Raw genomic sequence first — 19,471 nt, 5'->3', positions numbered from 1 at the left:
TTTCGCCTTGATATCTACAATAAATATCTTCTCCACACTTCAGGAGCCATATTCTCCTTTTATTTCATTTTTTTCCCTTGTTCATTTCCTTCACACGTGGTTACTGTTTCCACCCTTATGTAGAATCAGGCTTCCACAGGATGCGTTTTAGCCTGTGTTTAACTGAACCCTTGGCAGTATTTGGCATTGATGACTGCCCTATCTTGTAATGCTTGACTGCCTTCTTGAGTTTCCTTCCCGCCTGTTTACGTTTTCTTCCGTCCTAGCCTTCTAGGCCAGTCTCCTCCATTGGTGTCCCCCCATATTTCACTCTGAGACTCACCCTTAGGTATCCATCTCCTGCACTTAGGACTTTTAACGTGTTAGCACCTCAGCAAGAGATGGGGGCTTGGGGTGTGCCTCCCCATCTGTGCCTAGATTTGGTTGGGTTCATCTTGTGTGGGTAAACATGGATGCAGTGAGTTCACGAGTTCCTTGACCTTGTCAATATTTGGTAGCAGTTTCCTCCAAGATATTTCACCTTGCAGGGAAGCCTTTTAAGACCTAAGGTAGACAATTCAAAATAGCTTCAGGAAGTTCCTAAAACTGAGCACACTCATTAGGCCCTTTCTTCATAAGAGTAAATACCCCAAGTAGCCTCGAGTCACCCTCTGGCAAACCACACTGCAAAGACTCTGAGACCAGACCAGCTGCCGGGAAGAGCCAAGCTTCGCAGAAAAGGTTGAGATCAACTGAGTCACTTGGAAGGGGAACTCTCCAACCTGTGGAGCTGCCTTTGGGCTGTGCAATGTGCTCCAGGTTCCCAGATTTTGTGAGCTGTCACCCATGTTAGTGATGCAGCTGGCCTTGAGTCATTTCTGCCCCTGTAAGTAACCCCTCACTCATACTTCTGTAAATAACACCCCCCACACACACACACAAATCTCCTTGGTTCGCCAAGTTGTACTTGGGTGTATCCGTACTCTGGTCTGTCAAGGGCTCCCTCCCTGTCTGGAGTGTTGTGTCTCCCCGGGAAATGTCTTGTCACACTGCGGTCAATCCCAGAAGTCAGCATCTCACAGCACTCCTCTGGATCTTACATTCTTCCCCTGCTCTTCAGACAAGTTTCCTGAGGTAGGAGGAAATGCCCTAATGTAGGGAAAAGAGCCTTGGCATACTGCCCTTCTAGAGAAGAAACATGCCATGCCATGCTTGGGAACTCAAAACACTGAATTCTGAAGTAGCTCGAGGAGCCAGTAGCTCTGTCTCCTTTACTGTGCTCTCCCACATAGAGACAGTGGTGGTGTGAGCTCCCACTATCCAGTCCAAGGGAATGCGCTGGCCAGTCACAGTTCATTGGCACCCACTATGTAAGTGGTTGTTTATGAGCAATAAAGCAGGTACTATTCCCGGGAATGGTTTATCTCCATGAGCCTTACTGACCTTCGCACAGGCATCGCTGTCTTGGCCACAGGTGCCCAGGGAACCCTGACACCCTAAGCTTTATGGTAGCCAAAGGGGAGATTGAGAAAGAAAAAGTTCTAAAGGTAGAAACAAAATTGCAATTCCTGGTGTAACAATTGTTTCAAGCAAGGCTTACCAAGGGATGCAAGACCATTACTTGAAAAGTCTTTAAAGAACCAATAATCTCACACAGTAAAATATTACCACACACAAAATGTGTACTTGTATCTGGTATAAACTAGTAAGCTGTTACAAGTGCCTTCAGTCATCAGATACAAATGATAGTGTATTTCATGCCGTGATGAGTTATGATGAGTGTAAAATCAGCTGTGAATCATTGCTACCTCAATATTTTGCCTAGTTTTAGTCAAGGCTGAATATTAATAATATATAATATAAATCACACAGATAGTTTAAGACTTTCTATTGATCACATCAAAAAAACCAAATAGACGCTGCTTGTTTAACCTCACATTTCTGAAGTATTATTTCAAAATAGTAATCAACTCTGGTGGTTGAAATGAGAATGGCACCCACGGGCATATATGTTTGAATGCTTGGTCCCCGGTTGGTGGAACTGTTTGGGAAAGATTAGGAGGTGTGGCTTTGGTGGAGCGGATTTCAAAGCCATCTCCATTCCCAGTCAGTTCTCTCTGCCTTGCACTTGGGAATCAAGATGTGAGCGCTCATCAGCTCCTCCAGTGCCGTCCCTGCCGCCACGTTCCCCACAGTGATGGTCATGGACTCTAACCCTCTGGAATCATGAGCCCCCAGTTAAGTGTTTTCTTTTATAAGTTACCCTGGTTACAGTGTTTTCTCATGACAGCAGAAAAGTAACTAAGATTTCATCTTAAAAAGTGGCAATGGCCTTTCCTTCTTCCTCGGACATTGAAATCATTGTAACACCTCAGTTTGAGCCACTCGCGTTTCAAGTGCTAGTAAGCTCTGTGTGGTGCAGTGCACTGTAAACATAATGTTCAGTTGGCCCCAGACCCAACGAGCATAGATACTAACCAAAAGATCCCCAAAGAGTCCAGGAGGTCAGGAACAGAGCTCTGAAAATGTGCTTTGCGGCGGTCCAGAGAATGCGTGTGATAGGTAACACAGACCACTTATGGACAGACCACATATGGGCTGCGTTTGCTAATTCTCCTTCTCTTCTGCCCCCTCCTTCATTTCCCTCATTCACTTCAGTTTTGAACAACCCCCCCCTTAAAACATAAAAACGATTCTTCGCTCAGAGGCTGTATGAAATCAGGCTATGTTTTGCCAATACCTAATGTAGAAGATGGAACACTCTCTTCTAAAAAAGTTGACTCAGACCAGGCAGGGATAGCACATGCCTTTAATCCCAGCACTCGGGAGGCAGAGGCAGGCGGATCTCTGTGAGTTTGAGGCCAGCCTGGTCTACAAGAGCTAGTTCCAGGACAGGCTCCAAAGCCACAGAGAAACTCTGTCTCAAAAAAAAATGCCTCAGATTTTCCAAGAAGTCGACATCATGCATAGGCAGGTAATGAGAAAGCAAGAGTGGTTCCCAGAACACCTGTGGGCAGTCCATGAAGATAAGACTCAAGAGAAGTGAGCTGAATCCAGAATTTGCTGCTCTGAGGCCATGAGGCCAGTTAGGAGCTACTAAATGATTCCTTTTTTTAAAGCTTAGCCATTCTCTTCTGAAAACATGGCAACTCATCTCCTATAAACCATTCCCTGATATCATTGTCCCCTTAAAGTCTACCTCATAGAGGCAGGAGGATCTCAGTGAGTTGAAGGACAGCTTGGTCTACAGAGCTTATTCCAAGATAGTCAGGGCTGTTACACAGAGAAACCCTGTCTCAACAAAACCAAACCCTCCCCCACAACCCACACCAAATATCTATCCCAGGAAATGCCCATCAAACAAACCAATTCTTAATCAGGAACCATAATCTCTAATTGTTTAATACACTCCAATTTTTATTTAGATTTTTGTGTTAGATAATGTCTCTTGTGGTGGCGTTTTAAATATGCTTCCTGCAGTGTATTTAAATGGTATCAACTTAGATAACACTGTCAAAGTATCATTAGTAAAACTTAAACATTGTAATGGTGCGTGGGGAATAAGTTTAGTGACCCCCCGTTTAATGAATGTGAGACAGTAAGGGTGCAATTAAGATGAAGCCGTGATAATGGCAGCTTCATGGCTGTCCTGAAAGCAATTCATATTAATTTGTTTTGACAAATGTTTAAAATAGTGTTCCGTCTGTTTTGTTTGTGAAACTGGGGTCCAAAGGGGAACGACAAAGTTATGGCAGGAAATGAGTCAATAATAGCATTATTATACAGACTTGACAGTTATGCCCAGGGAAAAAGCCAAAATAGAAACATGTTAGATTTCAGCCAGTCAACAAATACACACTCCTGACTTGTAGCTTTACAGCCACCGATATTGGGCTCCCCGCTATTTCTAGGCACATGGGGAACCTGTACTTCATCTGCACCCTCTGTCCAGTGGACTTCCTTTGGCCAATGGAAGGAGTCCTTTCAGAATAGAAGCCTCACTATGGAAGGAGTCCTTTCAGAATAGAAGCCTCACTGCAGAAGCTCCACTCTCCACTCCTGACTGTCCTCTGCCCGGTGATTTCAGCACTGTGAGGCGAGATACGGTAGCATCGTATGGTAGACAGTGCAAGAGTCACCGTGAAATATTAATCCGCTCAGACAGAAGAGCTGTTTCTCGTCTCTTCTGAACCCAGCCTGTCTTTCTTGGTACATTAGCTGGTCTTATAGTAAAGATTTATTTTGGCGTAAATACAGTGAGAGATGAAAACAGAAAGGTGGGGGGAGCTCTTGCTAAAAATTTCCTGTAACTTAATTAAGATGTGTATACTGGCAGTTAGTTGAACAAAGGTGTGGAAAATTGTGCCAGTGACCTGAGGAGCTGAGAGTGCCAGCCAGACTCCCGAGACATTACCAGAGAAGCAGGAGCTGGCCCCACCCCTCAAAGAGCTGATGTCTAGGGCACCAATTCACTCCTTAGGATCAAGACTTGCCTGTAACTAGAGATATACCAGAAAGGGAGAAGACACAAAATAAAAGGCAACTAATTCACTGATAGTAATGTTAAGCCTTTCCCCTAAATGTTACAACCACAGAAATGGCCTCGTTCCCCTCAGTCACAATCCCATTAGCTGACTTTAAGTATATAAGTATTTCTTCGTGCTAGTGTCTGCCAGACGTGGTCCATGTCATTACAATCCTGTTTTGTTGAAAGTTTCTAGAAAAGCGTGGTGACTGCAAACCACCTTCTCCTTGGACACCCCGTCTAGCGTCTCCTTTATTACCAAATGTGCTGTTATTGAAATCGCAGTAAAGCATAGACCATTGGCCCAGCTTCCAGAAAGAGACGGGGGTGCTGCGCATCAATCTTTAGGCCATGCAGGATTTCGGAGGAGTCGGGTGAAAATTCTTTCTCTCTTCTTGCGTAACTCATAAAAAGCAGCAGACTACAGAAAGAATTAGCGAAGGTGGAGCCTATGGCCTCCACATGAGCCCACACTGACAAGTGCGGTCCCGCTCAACCTGCGCGTATGCATCTGCCACAGACACACTCTCCACAAGTCTTTGTCGGATTGCTGAGGAATCTGCTAACAAGGAAACAATGAGTGTAGAGTTGGAGCAGCAGGCCAACAGTCAAACCCAGGAGGTTGGCTGGCTCTCCGCTCCGTGTTTACCTGCTGGTCCATGCCCCACGGCACACTAGGGGTTGCAAGGAGGTACGAACTGCAGTACGATATAAATTATTCCCAATACATCGCTTCATTGTTGCTCATTTGAGATTTATCAAACAAACGCGTCTCTCTGGGACCTTCAGGTAGATTTAAATCAATTACGAAGACGCCACAATATCATGTTATCAATAAGTGATAACTCCCGTTGTGATGTGGGTACTTACTTTCTACAGTTATTGGATCGAGTTGTAAGTAGTCTACCCTCGAGGTTTGTAGATCAATATCAGTAGAAGAAATGATTATTTTTCAACCCTTTTCCAGCCTGGCTGTGGTTTAGACAGATTATTGTTGACTAGCCCCTCTCTTGAAATGTCTGACCATGGCTTCCTACTTCAGGCAGGACTAATTCCTTATGCTTCTCGGTTGCTCTTCAGAAACCTAGCCCCGCCATCTCTTCAGCAGGTGGCAACCTTGTCAAGTGGGCTGCTGTTCTAGGGATGCTTCTGTCAACAGGGAATTCGCCTAGGAAGATGATGTGCCGGGCTTAATGCATCTAACTAATCCCTAAGTTACAGCTACTCTGCTTCCGCTGAAATTTCTCTGTCAGCTGACTTTTTGTCCTTGTTATTAGTCAGGGGTCTCTAGAGCAGTGGTTCTCAACCTGTGGGTCACGACCTTTCAACAGACTTCTATCTCCAAAAATATTTACATTATGATTCATGGCAGTATCAAAATCACAGTTATGCCCTCATGGTTGGGTGGGGCACCACAACATGAGGAACTGCATTTAAGGATCATAGCATTAGGAAGTTTCTGTTCCTCTGCTTCAGAGGAACAGAAGTGACAGAATAGATATATATGGGATTTACTGGAATGTTATACAGGCTGTGGCCCAGCTAGTCCAACAATGGCTTTCCATCCATGGAAAGTCAAAGAATCCAGTAGTTGTTCAGTCCACGAGGCTGGGTGTCTAAGCTGGTCTTCAGTGCACACTGGAATCACAAAGAAGTAGACTCAATGTCAGTGAAGGACTGGACTTGCCAGAGAGAGGGAGTAAGAGCTGGCAAAGAATAAAAGTCCTTTATATGGGCTGCCCCAGGAAGGTGTGACCCAGACTTAAGGTGGCTCTTTCCAATCTCAAATGATCTGGACTTAAGGTGGATCTTCCCACTTCAAATAGTAATTAAGAAAAATCTCTCACAGGTGCGCCCTATCACTTGGGTTTTACTTCATTGAAGATGTTGTCAAGTTGACAACCAAGGACCGCCATCACAGTTATGACGTCACTCCCCTGGTGGTTCTCAGATGTGTAAGGCCCACATGTATACCCCAGTTATTATAAGATCTCTGTGTTTAACGATGCAAGCTTTCCAAGGCGATATGTTGAGTGCCACCCAGTACAACCCAACTCACATGACCGTAAATTTAAAACATAATACATTTTCCAGTGGGAGGCGAGTTTGAAAGGTTCCTCCTCTCAGATCTGGAACCTGCCCAGAAGAGGTGTGACTGACTCATAGAACTTCTCCAAGCAGCTGGTCAACCCGGGCATGGAACAGAGGGTCAGAAAGCACACCAGAGGGTGGAGACTGAGCCCCACTCGAGTCCGTATTTGAGCCACCCCATCCAAATGGCCCTGCCAGTCTCAGACGGCCCCATATCTAGAGGGGGACTTGGGGGACTTGAGGAAAGCGCTTCAAAGAGTCATAATAAGAATTGGGCATAGAGCTTCCTGGATTTCTCTGTGGGAAGAAGGGTAAAGCTTCACAAAGACTTTCAAAGCGCTGGACAGGACATGGGAGGACAAAGGGAAAGAATACGGTGAGCAAGGTCCCAAAGCATGAACCTGAGAGCGGGACTCTGGGCGTTTCACCGGCTGCCCTAACATGTACAGTGATGATGACCGTGCCTCACGGGGCTCTGGGACAGTTAAATGGGGATGTTCGTCTAGCTGGCATTTAGCCAGAGGCCCAAGTCAGAATGAAGGTAGACATCATCATGACACTATACATGCTGGTGACATAGGAGTAACGTGATGAAGAATTCGGGAAACATCCGCTGTATTCCCTGCAGAAGATTAGCAGCATTCCTGCAGAAACTGTAAACTGGAAGCACACGAACAGGGAGCCTGGGCGTCAGCATGTGCGCTCTGCGGCAGGCATGGGGCTGCAAGCAAGGCCTGCTTGTTCCCATTCCACGCTGGCTGTTGCTTTTTAAGTGTACTTACATGTCAAGCTTAAAAACCAGAAGATGACACATTTAAAATAGAGGCCTCTCTTACATACAGAACACCTGGCGAACTGGGGCTAGTACTCCCTCATGGCAAGAGGTTGCTTGGTCTAAGTATTCTGTGCCTCCGCGAAATGAAGTCTCTGGCTCTAGTTGGCCACCAGCTTACCATTCTGTCCTTACATGCTCTGGTTTCGCTTCAGATCGTATAAAATCTTTTGCCTATACCATCTGTCCTTACTCCTTTGTTTGCCTCCTGTTGGCATTCAGATCTCGGAGTTTTAACTTTAACCCAGATAGAGTATGTAGAGAGGAGGTGATGGCTTCAGAAAAGGTTAGGGAGAAAGACTTGAGGAGGATCGTTGACCCCCTAAATACAGAAGGAATACAATGTGTGGCATACAGGGAGAGAAAACAGTTTGTGAGAAATATGCCACCTTAGTTTGGGCAGCTGGATGGGTCTATGGAGCACTGGAAAGAGATATGTGTGTCACAGATGAGTCCATGGCTCCTATGGAAAGCAAGCTAAGAATCAAAGACAGTGATTCTGCAGACAGGTGGCGTTATGGTTGCAGGTGAGGCTGCAGAGGCTTTTCTCATTTTACTGACCAATCCCAGTTCCCACTCCCTCCCCTCCTCCCACTCCCTCCACCTCCCCCCCTCCCCACACCATCCACTCCTCAGAGAGGGTAAGGGGAGTCAACCAATTCTAACACAGTGCAAGGTCCTCCACACTATCTCTACACTAAGCAAAGTATTCCTCCAAAGAGAATGGAGAACATTTCTTTTTAAGGACAGAGAAAGAAATGAGCAAGGGAACAGGGAAGGACAGGAGGAAGACAACCCAGAGAGGAAGCAGACATCAGGTCAAGCGGCAAAATGGTTCCACAGGAGAAAATGATGACTAGCAGATCCAGGCTCGTGTTCAGCCCATCGGGAATTCATCTTAGTCATGTGTAGCCCTGTGCTCACATCCCAGTCCAACCACAGGCTCCTTGAGGATGTTTGTGCTGTTCCAGTCTTCAGGTATCAAACTCACAACTAAAGATCACCAAACCCTGTGGCATTATTTTTTGTCATCCCTTGCCTTATTACAGCTACACACAGGTGTGTGTGTGTGTGTGTGTGTGTGTGTGTGTGTGTATGTTGCCTCTGTAGCATCTTTATACAGAACAGTGACAAAGCCAGGCACTGCCAGGTCTGTCTTCTTTTCCATAGGAATCACACAACTTTCTCTCAGAAAGAAAAGATTTATCAAAGAGGTTCTGGTAAGACTTTCCCTACTTCTGTTTTGTTTCTTCTCTTTGATCTCACTGTGTAGCCCTAGCTAGCCTGAAACTCCCTATGTAGGTCAGGCTATCCTCAAACTCACAGAAATTGACTTGCCTCTGCCTGTTGGGCACTAGAATTGAAAGCAAACACCACTACCCCTGGGTAAATTTTCCTGTTTCATAGACGAATGTTACACACTCGTGACATTGTTCAATCCGAAGTGGCTTCCCATGAGAAGTCTTAGGAATAGAACAATGATTCCTGGGAGGATGGTAACTTGGATTAATGTGTCTCTTAGACCAGAGAGCCCCGCTCCGCTTCCGTTCTCTCTCTCTCTCTCCCTTTAAGGCAGGGTCGCATTATGCACCTTTGGCTGTCCTAGAACTCACTGTGCAGATCTGGCTGACCTCGAACTCACAGAGATCCACCGCATCTGCCTCACAAGTGCTGGGATTAAGGGTGTGCGCCACCGCTCCCAGCCCTACCCAGTCCTTGATCTGGTTTCTAATGTCTCATTTTATTAACAACAGTCTCTGTTTCTCATGGTAAAGCCTTTTTTCTATGCAATAACTATTCAGTGCACCTAAATGAATGTCTCAAGTCATTTCCTATCTGTGCTTTTCAACTGGAATAATAGTGAGCATGTCCACATAATGAGATGAAGGTGTATCGTAAAAAGCGAGGTTGCAGGATGTCTCTGAGAAAGTGAGGGAAGCGGCAATAGCATAGGGAAACAATTATGTGAAAAAAATGGGAAATTCTGGAATAAAGGAAATGAAATATTCTGTAGGACCCCAAGATCAAGGAAGAGGAGCCAATACCATTATGACCGCCAGCGTGTGGATGAACAATGTCCTGGTCATCATCACAAACATGTCTTCCTCCTCAGGTTACATTCATTGTGTTACATGGATGGGGACTTGTCTCACATAGGAGGTCACAAGGAAGATGTCACCCTGGAAACTCAGAGTTCAGTGTGGTCTTTCCTTGGAAGCATTCTTTGTAATCAGTTGACTTTGAGTTAGCCAGGCTTTTATGTAGTAGGTATTCAGATTTGTTTTTCGGAAGCTTATTTAAGAAAAAAAAAAATAGCTCACCCACTTCAAGGTCCTAGGGTATTCCTGACAAGGGTCCATGTCACTGCATGGTGTTTCCGTGCAGACACTAGTGTGAATTCAGGAAGAGGTGCTTTAAATTGAACACAACAATGTTTATCTGTCTGTTTGTCTTCAGCAAGCTACGTCCTGGTTTCCCTGACTTTTTATTCCGTGGTGGTTTGGTTTTGATTTGACCTATTTAAACTAGACCCAGTAAAGAGTGCTTTTGGGCCTTTGCTGCCCTCTCCTGGTCATAGTTGGTCACTGGCGCTCCAGGGAAAAGGCCTCATTTCTTATTCCTAAAATAATTCTGAAAGATATGTGTGAAGAACACACGTTCTGCAAACAACGGTGGGGCATCATCTTAACAGTGCTGGCGGCACGGACCTCAAGTATATTGGACTGGACATCTCATGAGGGAATTGTTCTATAATCTGTCACCAACAAGCGGTCCAACTTTGTGGTACCTGGACACAGAGGGCTTTGTGTTTTCTCATCAGACAAGAGCGTTGGTAGCAAGAAGAAAGATGCTGTCTGAACTCTTGACTGTGCAAAGGCCAGACCCAGAAAGTGAGAGGCTTTAAAACTCACAGAAGAAAGACGTAAACCTTGATTGTGCGCGCGCACACACACACACACACAGAGTAACAAAGGAAGAGAAAACTAGAACTTCATTCTCATTTAAGCACGAACATCAATAGGTATCAAACGGGTGAGAAAACAACTTTCACAGTCATCAATAAGGAATTGGTATTCCAAATAATCTAAAGATTTTTATGACTCAAAAATAGAAAAATCATAACCTGACTGGGGACAGATGACTCAAATAGGCTTTCTCTAAAGATGTGCAATTAGCCAGCAAGCACTTCAAATGTTCACATCATTGGCCAGGAAAGTATCAATCAAAACTACAATCAAATGCCATTTCATACCTAATAAAATCTGAAGTTTGAAAAGACAGCATAACTACCCCAAAAATCCAGAACCCTCACACACAGGTGGTTGGTTTGCAAATGATACAATCAGCATGAAAACAGCTTCATTGGGGAGCAGTTCAGTGGATAAAGCCTGTGTTGGATAAGAATGAGGACCTGAGTTGGGGTCCCCCGCACCCCTGTAAATGACAGACACGACAACTCAAGCTTGTAACCTCTGTGCTGGAGTGGAGGTCGGCTGACCCTGAAATCTCACTGCTCAGTGGAAGTGGTGGGCTCCAGGCTCAGTGAGTGACCCTACTTCAGAAAAGAAGAGGTCCCCAGGAGAGGGCATCCTGACCTCAGTCATCAGGCTACACACATGCACACATCACACACACACACACACACACACACCATGTGCACGCACACATACAACACATTCATGCATGCACACACACATATACACACACTCACACACACATACACACACACACAGACAGACAAATATAAAGAAGAACCTTAAACTCAGTCTGGGGCTAGACTCAGTTGATAGAGTCCCTACCTAGCATGCACACATCCTTGCTTTGATCCTGGTGATGTGTGCCTACAATCCTAGCACTTGGGAGGTGAAGATAGGAATATGAGAGGGTCGTAATCAATTTCAGATCCATAGTAGGTTTGAACCAACCCAGCCTATGTGAGAGCCTGTCTCATAAAGAAGTTTAGAAGAGGGCTGGAGAGATGGCTCAGAGGTTAAGAGCATTGCCTGCTCTTCCAAAGGTCCTGAGTTCAATTCTCAGCAACCACATGGTGGCTCACAACCATCTGTAATGGGGTCTGGTGCCCTCTTCTGGCCTGCAGGCATACACACAGACAAAATATTGTATACATAATAAATAAATTTAAAGAAAGAAGTTTAGAAGAGAGAAGAGGGCGAAAGAACAATTATCGTCTCGAGTAGGGAGCACTGCTCCAAAAGAATGGGGAGAAGTTTTGAGGAGTGAGTTTCTCTAAGCAGAGTCCATAGTCAGAGCCCCCAGTCCACACCCCTCACTGAACCCTGCTGTGAAAAGCAAACATTTATTATCTCCTTCTGCGTAACAGCTTATGACTGTTGAAACATAAACTATCTTATTATCTTATTCTTTGGGACATTCATACATGCATTTACATTATTCAACAATATTCGTTAAATGCCTGCCTCATGTCAGATGCTCCACAGGGTGAGTAAAGATGCCCAGAGCTCTCTTGGAAATTACAGTTGGAATTCTCTTGGGGGTTTCACTTGGGTCTGAAAAACCATCATCAGCCCACGAGTTTCCAGGAAGTCTAACTAAGCAATGAATGATAAAGGTGTTCAGATGTAGCGGCGTAAACGAATGCAGACAGATTGTAAAAATATATATAGTTTTAATGTAGAAATAGACTTACAGAACCACCGTTCCAGCGGAGACCAGGAAAGCAGAAGCGACCGTTCGGAGCATACTCCCCAAATTTATAGGCAGACATTAGCCAGAGGCGAACACGCCCCCTAAGGGGCGGGACTTATCCCTACATTCAGATCTGCCCCACGGAAGAGGAGGAAGGACTGTAGGAACCAGAGGCGTCTAGTACACCACAGGAACATGGCCCACAGAATCAACTAACCAGGGCTCTGTATGGGTCTGAGCTAGGTCCTCCGCATATACCTTATGGTTGTGTAGCTTGGTGTTCTTGTGGGACTCCCAACCATGGAGTTGGGGTATCTCTGACTCTTGTGTCTGTTCTTGGGACCCTTTTCCTCCTACTAGGTTGTCATGTCCAGCCTTGATATGAGAGTTTGTACCCAACTTATTGTGCCCAGTCTTACTATACCTTGTTAGGCCATGTTCAATGGATAGCCCTAGGACCTGTTTTTTTTTTTTTAAAAAGGTAAACAAAGAATGAGTGTGTTGATCTGAGGGAGAAGGGAGGTGGTGGAAGGGACCAGGAGGAGTGGAGTGAAGGGAAACTCAGTCAAGAGAAGAATAAATGTTAAAGGAAAAAGTGTTCAGATCTGAAGGAGTATTTGCCATAAATTCACCCTAATCCAAGAGGCACAGGAAGGCTCACCTCAAAGAAAGATGGAACCAAAACACACAAGTTCCCTTGTATTTATGTCCGAAGGAAGAGGAAGTTGGTCCTATCACGTGCAGCTGGAGTAGTTCAGGCACAGAACACACAAATGGTTTCCCTGTTATGTGAGAAAATCCATGTTTTAGAAACTCACAGTGGTTTTCACACTGACTCCAACAATCCACAGTGAAGTCACGCTGTCCACAATGGCTCCAACAATTCACAGTGGCTTTCACGCTGCCCACAGAGGCTCCAACAATTCACAGTGAAGTCACGCTGTCCACAGTGACTCCAACAATTCATAGTGGTGTTCACGCTGTCCACAGAGGCTCCAACTCCGCAGAATTGGTGACTCTGAGGCAGGCAGGCCAATCTAATAGGCAGAGGTTTTCCGAAAGCAACAAGAGCATCCCTACTCTGGAAGTCTCTGCACAAAAAGTCTCCCACAGAGAAAACCTTTATTTAATGATATCGTTTCTATGACGCACTCTGGAGAGTCAGGCAGACATCAGGTAGTTCATTGTGAGGGAGGCCTCTGAGGAGGGCAGACAGCTGTCCTGAGAGTCCCCGTGCCCTGGGAAACACTCTTCCTCAGTCATTCTGTTAAGCATCCCTTACGTAGTTGCTCCTCTTGTTCTTATATTTAACCACGGGCTGGTGTTTCTGGTATTAAAGAGCAGGTCATGAGAAGCTCAGTGTTCTGCCTTTTCAAGAATGATGTCAAACAGAATGGCCGTCTCCCTTAAAAGCAGAATCTCAGTGCCACGGCTGCTCTGGAAACCAGGCAAGAATCCTGCATCTGCAGTGACAACTAAAACAGTTAAGGATTACGCCTCTGCTCAGGATATTTGTGCTGTATTAAAATGGCTACTAATTGCTATTAAAATTAACTCCTCACTGTTCCACTCCCCTTGTTAAGATCTCCATGGTACTAGACACAGCTACATGAGTGGTCCCATTAATTTTGCTGCTGGCTTTCAATGAGAGGCAGTGCTAAAAATAAAGGTTTGAAATAACAGATCTTTAAGACAAGCTACAAATATGTCTGCGATCATCTAATTTAATTAAATATTAACTTATCTAGGGCAGCCAACTAAAAATAAGGTGGAATATTTCCAATGTGGGCAGTGATCTGAATTCTTAGTGTTCAAAACTAAATGCCACATTCATTTTTATCTTGTCTTCTCCTCAAGCATGAGTATTGACATTATCCATAAAATCAGACAGCGCTGACAATCATACAGCGCTTCCAGGCTTGTACGACATGGCAGAACTTCAGTTTCCATTAAATAAACAACAAATGAGTTTAAAATTTAAACACGAGGCTGAATTTTTCATGCAGTTGATCCACCAAATGCCTGCGCCCAAGTGTCTTCTTAAACCGTAGACAAGGCGCCCCCTGGTGGAATTTTGACGAAGCGTTTCTCCAGTCAGCCTGTCCGCAGCACGCTAGGTGCTGCGCGGGCTCTGAGGACAATCCTGGTGTTTGCTAGGTGAGCATGGGTAGAAAGTCTCCTCAGAAATGCACCGGAGACTGACCAAATGGAAGGAACTGATTTGACAATGGGCTAAGGAGGGAGTGCCAGTGGCTGGAGAGAGGTGCAGAAAGCAGGTGCTTTCCGGCGTGGCCAGCAATTTCACTCGGTGAGGCGGAGCCCTTAACGGTAGTGGAGAAGGCTCAAGAAATAAGCAAGAACGGGCTGGCACCCATCTGCGGGCCCTTCAATTTGGTTTAGCACGTCCAACAATGTCCTTCAAAATATGACCTTTGGATACTTGTGAGTCTACAGGCACTGCACAGAATCCCATCCAGATTGCCCTTACATGACTCCTTACATACGGGGAACTTTTCAAAGCAGACTGTTTGAACTCAGCAGATTGTAAGCATAAATTTATATACACATATGTGTAACAATAATAATTAAATAATAAGAGGCCATACATTTGAGAAGTGGGGTGGGGGCGCACAGGAGAAGTTGGAGGTAGGAGGGGTCAGGGAGAAATGATGTACATACGTTACTTAGATGAAATTCTCAAAAAAACGAATAAAACATGTTTTTGAAAAAACAGACTTTTTTTTTTTTTTTTTTTTTTTTTTTTTTTTTTGCTATTTGGAAGGCTATGATGACAGAGAAGTTGGATAAACCAAAGCCAACCCGTAGGTATCTTTAGTCTCATAGTACAAGTGAAGGGACAGAGATTAAATTTCCCAAGTCCATCTAATGGGAGTTTTGTGAGCGGCTGAAGTCACATTGCTTCCTGACTCCATGGGCCAGATGCGCAACACTGCAGGAGTCATCAGAAAACAGGCGGTTAGAATCACAAAACAGAATGAAATCATAAAAGACAGACGCGGAGGAGCGCTTAGGGAGGGGACAGAGCCCCACGTGACCACCTGGAGTGTGTGAACCTCTGCGCAGCACAGTAGAGGAAGAGGTAAAGGAGCAGTGTCAGGAGGAGCTTTCTTTGTACGCATGAAGACTGAGTAGGTCCCCAGAATCCTCTGAAGAAAAGGTTGCGGTTGGGGAGACAACTTAATGGGAACAGGGTTTGTTTTGACAGCGTGGGGGCCCAGGTTCAGTTCTCCGGCACCCACGTAAGAGCTAGTTGTGGTGATGTGGAGCTGTACCCTAGCTCCTGGGTGGGAGATCAGTGGTACAGGAGCAGAGGGGTTCGTAAGCTCTCCCCAGACCTCTAACGGTCAGTCGACAGAACAGTGCAACTTCAGCCTGGATGGACGTTGAAGAGTCTCTGTTCTAATCAGTGCGGCGTATGTGGCTGGCGGCCGGTGTGTGTGGCGGGTTGACTGTACGAGGTGCATCCAATAGCACAAAAGCACAGCCTACTCTCCCACGCCGAACCAGGCATAATGGTTATCCTGTCGCAGAAAGTGCGGTGACAAATTAAGCCTAATTCTTCGAAGACTTGCTTGGGGGTCATTATCTTCAATATCTTATAATAATCTCTCCCAGAGAACAACAACAAAAAAGCTTATCCGCTGTTCTAGCTAGAGGTACCAGCAATTAATAAATGTAAGGAGTTATAGCCACGGACCATCACTATGGGAATTAATAATATGTTAAGTAGGGAGACCAAACCAGCTTTCTTACACGGAAAGCTACAAAGTGAGAAATGCTTCATGCTTTTGAATATGATTCTTACTGCCTTCTCAAATGCCTTCAAATAATATCACCAGAATTAATTTTACATTATTCTAATAACGACAGTCATTTTAAGTAGAAGCGATGCATGTCAATTATATAGAATGTACAAAGTATAGATAAGCAAAAAAGAGGATATCACTAAACCCACTTTCTTCTTCTTCTTTTTTTTTTTTTGTTTTGTTTTTCAAGACAAGGTTTCTCTGTGCTGCAGTTTTAGCTGTCCTGGAACTAACTCATGTAGACTCAAGGCCACTCTCGGCTACCCGAGATTGATCCAGTATAAAAGAGAAACAGAGACAGGAGGTGGTGGCTCACCTTTTAATCCCAGCGTTTGGGACCCCACACCCTTAATCCCAGCACTAGGGAGATGGAGACAGGAAGGAATATGACTGGGCGGAGAGAAGCATATAAAGTGGGAAGAGACAGGAGATCAGGGCATTCAAACTGAGAACTTGTAGAGACAGGATTGCCTACTCAATCTGAGGATTCAGTAGATGTTAGAACTAGTGGCTGGCTGCTCTGCTTATCTGACATTTCAGCACTTACCCTGTATCTGACTCCAGATTTTTATTACCAGGACCAATTAGAAATCGTGCTACAACCAACCATCAACAAGCCAGACCTCCTTGGCTTCTGTATTGTCCAACTCTGCGAAGTCCGCTAGGGACTGGCCCTGCCTTTCCTTAAACCTCTAGGTCAGCATGGAAGGTTTAGTGAAGGCTCCATGTTCACAGCACCAGGGAATACAAAGGCATACAAAAGCAATGCCTCTTGAATCAATTCATGATCCAGCGCCAGGCTGAGCCATTCTGGCATCCATGGTACATGGTAGTCATGGCAATAGGCTTGAAGTGATGTGTGGGATTCTCCACATCGGAGCTGATGTGATTCCCCTATGGCTTAGTGGCTAAGCTGCCCAGAGTACAAGTCAGTTCTGAGCTCATTACTTGGCACCATTGTAAGGAGAGCCTTCCAACTGGCTACTGGTGAGAGAGTGGTTGCTTTGGACCATCTGGGTTCAAAGTAGGGCAGGCACAATGATTTGTCCTCACCAAAATCAATGTCCAAGACCCTGTATGGTGGGTTTATAGCATCTTTGATAGAGAACTCATTTTACTGTAACATAAATGAGGCGACTGGGGGAATGATTACCCCGAGAATTCAGTACTCTTACTGATGCAGGTGTTCCGTTATCCCAATAAGCTGTCTCTGTGCATCTTCGAAATGTCCTGCAGAGAGTTCACTTACACTATAGCTAAGAGTCAACACAGGCGTTAGAGGGAACAGGCTTTAAACCAAAGATCAGTTCACAAAATTATTTCTCTCATGGTCAAAACATGGGTGTGACAGTCAAAAGGCCACTTGGGAGTGGTGTCCCCTTACTCCTAAGTACACTTCCTTGATAAGATATTTTTTCTCATTTCTTTCTCAGCTCTTAAACTATGATGTCTGCTAATTTAAAGGTCCTGCATCTCAAGGGAGAGGTGATCCGAACATATATAAATGAATTCTGGGCTAGAGAGATGGCTCAGAGGTTAAGAGCACTGCCTGCTCTTCCAAAGGTCCCGAGTTTAATTCCCAGCAACCACATGGTGGTTCACAATACCTGTAGTGAGATCTGGTGCCCTCTTCTGGCCTGCAGACATGCAGGCAGGCAGACCATTGTATACTTAATAAATAAATAAATCTTTAAAAAAATAAATGAATTCTTTCACGAACCTGAAGCTGAGAGACTGTCGTTGTGGGCTGAGCTGAGAAGAGAAGTTACTATGTGGGTCTGTGTACTGAACCCAGTTACCAAGCAGATGTCAGATTCATAGACACAGTGAAGCCAAGGATGCTTAAGTTTATAATCTACAAGGGATGTGGGTGCTAACGATAGCTCCCTATACAGTCTTGCGTATTGTGGGGGTGGTTCATATAGTTATAGCCTCATATAGTTATAGCCGCATATATTTGGATACTTAGTGCCCAGTTGGTTGAAACTCTTTGGGAAGGGATAGAAGCTGTGGCTTCTTGGAGAAAGTATGGCATGGGGTCAGGGGGGCAGGCTTAGAGGTTTCAAAGACATGAGCCATTTCCAATAAGCTCTCCTCCTCCTGGTTGCTGTTTGAGATGTGAGCTCTCAGCTGTTCCTGCTGCAAAGCCTCACTCTACCAGCAGGGACTCTAAGCCTCTGAAACTGTAAACCCAATCAAATTCTCATGAATTACCTTGGTCATTTACATTTGATCTTTCGTGTTTGATCACTGCAATGGAACAATAACTAGGACATAAGCTGTACCAGCTAGTTTTGCTTTGTTTTGTTTTGGTGTGTGTGTGTGTGTGTGTGTGTGTGTGTGTGTGTGTGTGAACTTGACACAAACTAGAGTTATCAGAGGAAGGAGCCTCAGTGGAGGAAATGCCTCCCAGAGATTCAGCTGTAGGGCATTTTCCCAATTAGTGATCACAGGTGGGAATGGGTGCATCCCCGGGGCGCCTGGCTCTGGGTTCTATAAGAAAGTAGGCTGAGCAAGTCAAGGGAAGCCAGTAGGCGCCACCCCTCCCTGGCCTCAGCATCAGTTTCCATCTCCAGGATCCTGCCCTGTTTGGTTCCCGTCCTGACTTCCTTCAGTGATGAACAGCAATGTGGAAGTGTAAGCCACATAAACCCTTTCCTCCCCAACTTGCTTTTTGGTCATGGTTTTGTCACGGCCATAGAAGCCCTGACTACGACAGAAATTAATTTTAAAAAACAAAGCACTCAGACCTTCCAGAAAAAAAAAAGTCGGTGCCCCTCAACAGGGGAAGAAGAGGAAACAACTTCAAAGTGTGGGCTGGGCCCCTGCTGGCTGGCAGGCTCCTCCAGCTGAGCCTGTGAGGGAATTTCCAGAAGGTCCTAGAACGGAATGAGGACACTAGGAAAAGGAGATCTCCCTCACCAATCCAGAGGACCACCAAGTTGAGTGCCGGATGGAACAGAAGGAAAGGAAGAGGAGGGGCAAGGTACTGCCTCGTCTCAGCGGGGCAGCCAGGAGTCATCTTTCCTGCCTTCGGACTGGGCATTTATTTCTACCTGGTGCGCCTTCAGACTCAGCCAGCCGTCTCTCCTGCCTTTGGGCTGCACCTTCGGACTTCAGTGTCCCACCAACCCCCTGGCTTTCCTGCTTCTCACTTTGCCAGTGGCAAACAATGGGGCCTCTCCGCTCTCCTAATCATGGGGGCCAATTCCTAAAAATCTCCTCTTATTTACGTACCAGTATCCCATCGGTTCTGCTCCTCAGGAGAACGCCGGCTAATACAATATCGATTGGCCAGCTGAGGACAAGAAGGAGTATGGGAGGAGGATGAAGGGAGCAAGCTGGAAAGATGAATCTCAGCCGATGACGGCTTACTGATGCTCTATAGCAGCCAGCCACACGTATTCCCTTCTGACTGCCCCTGTACTTACCTGCATAAATTAATCTGGAACTTCTTTTTCTTTCTCCTTTCCTTTTACATATATAAGAAATGTAGCAGATGATGATCTTTATTGTTAGGAAATTTAGGGCGGGTGTAACTAAAAATGA

This window comes from Microtus pennsylvanicus, chromosome 20, assembly GCF_037038515.1.
Source record: "Microtus pennsylvanicus isolate mMicPen1 chromosome 20, mMicPen1.hap1, whole genome shotgun sequence".
NCBI classification, from domain to species: domain Eukaryota; kingdom Metazoa; phylum Chordata; class Mammalia; order Rodentia; family Cricetidae; genus Microtus; species Microtus pennsylvanicus.
This window is presented reverse-complemented; position numbering follows the sequence as displayed.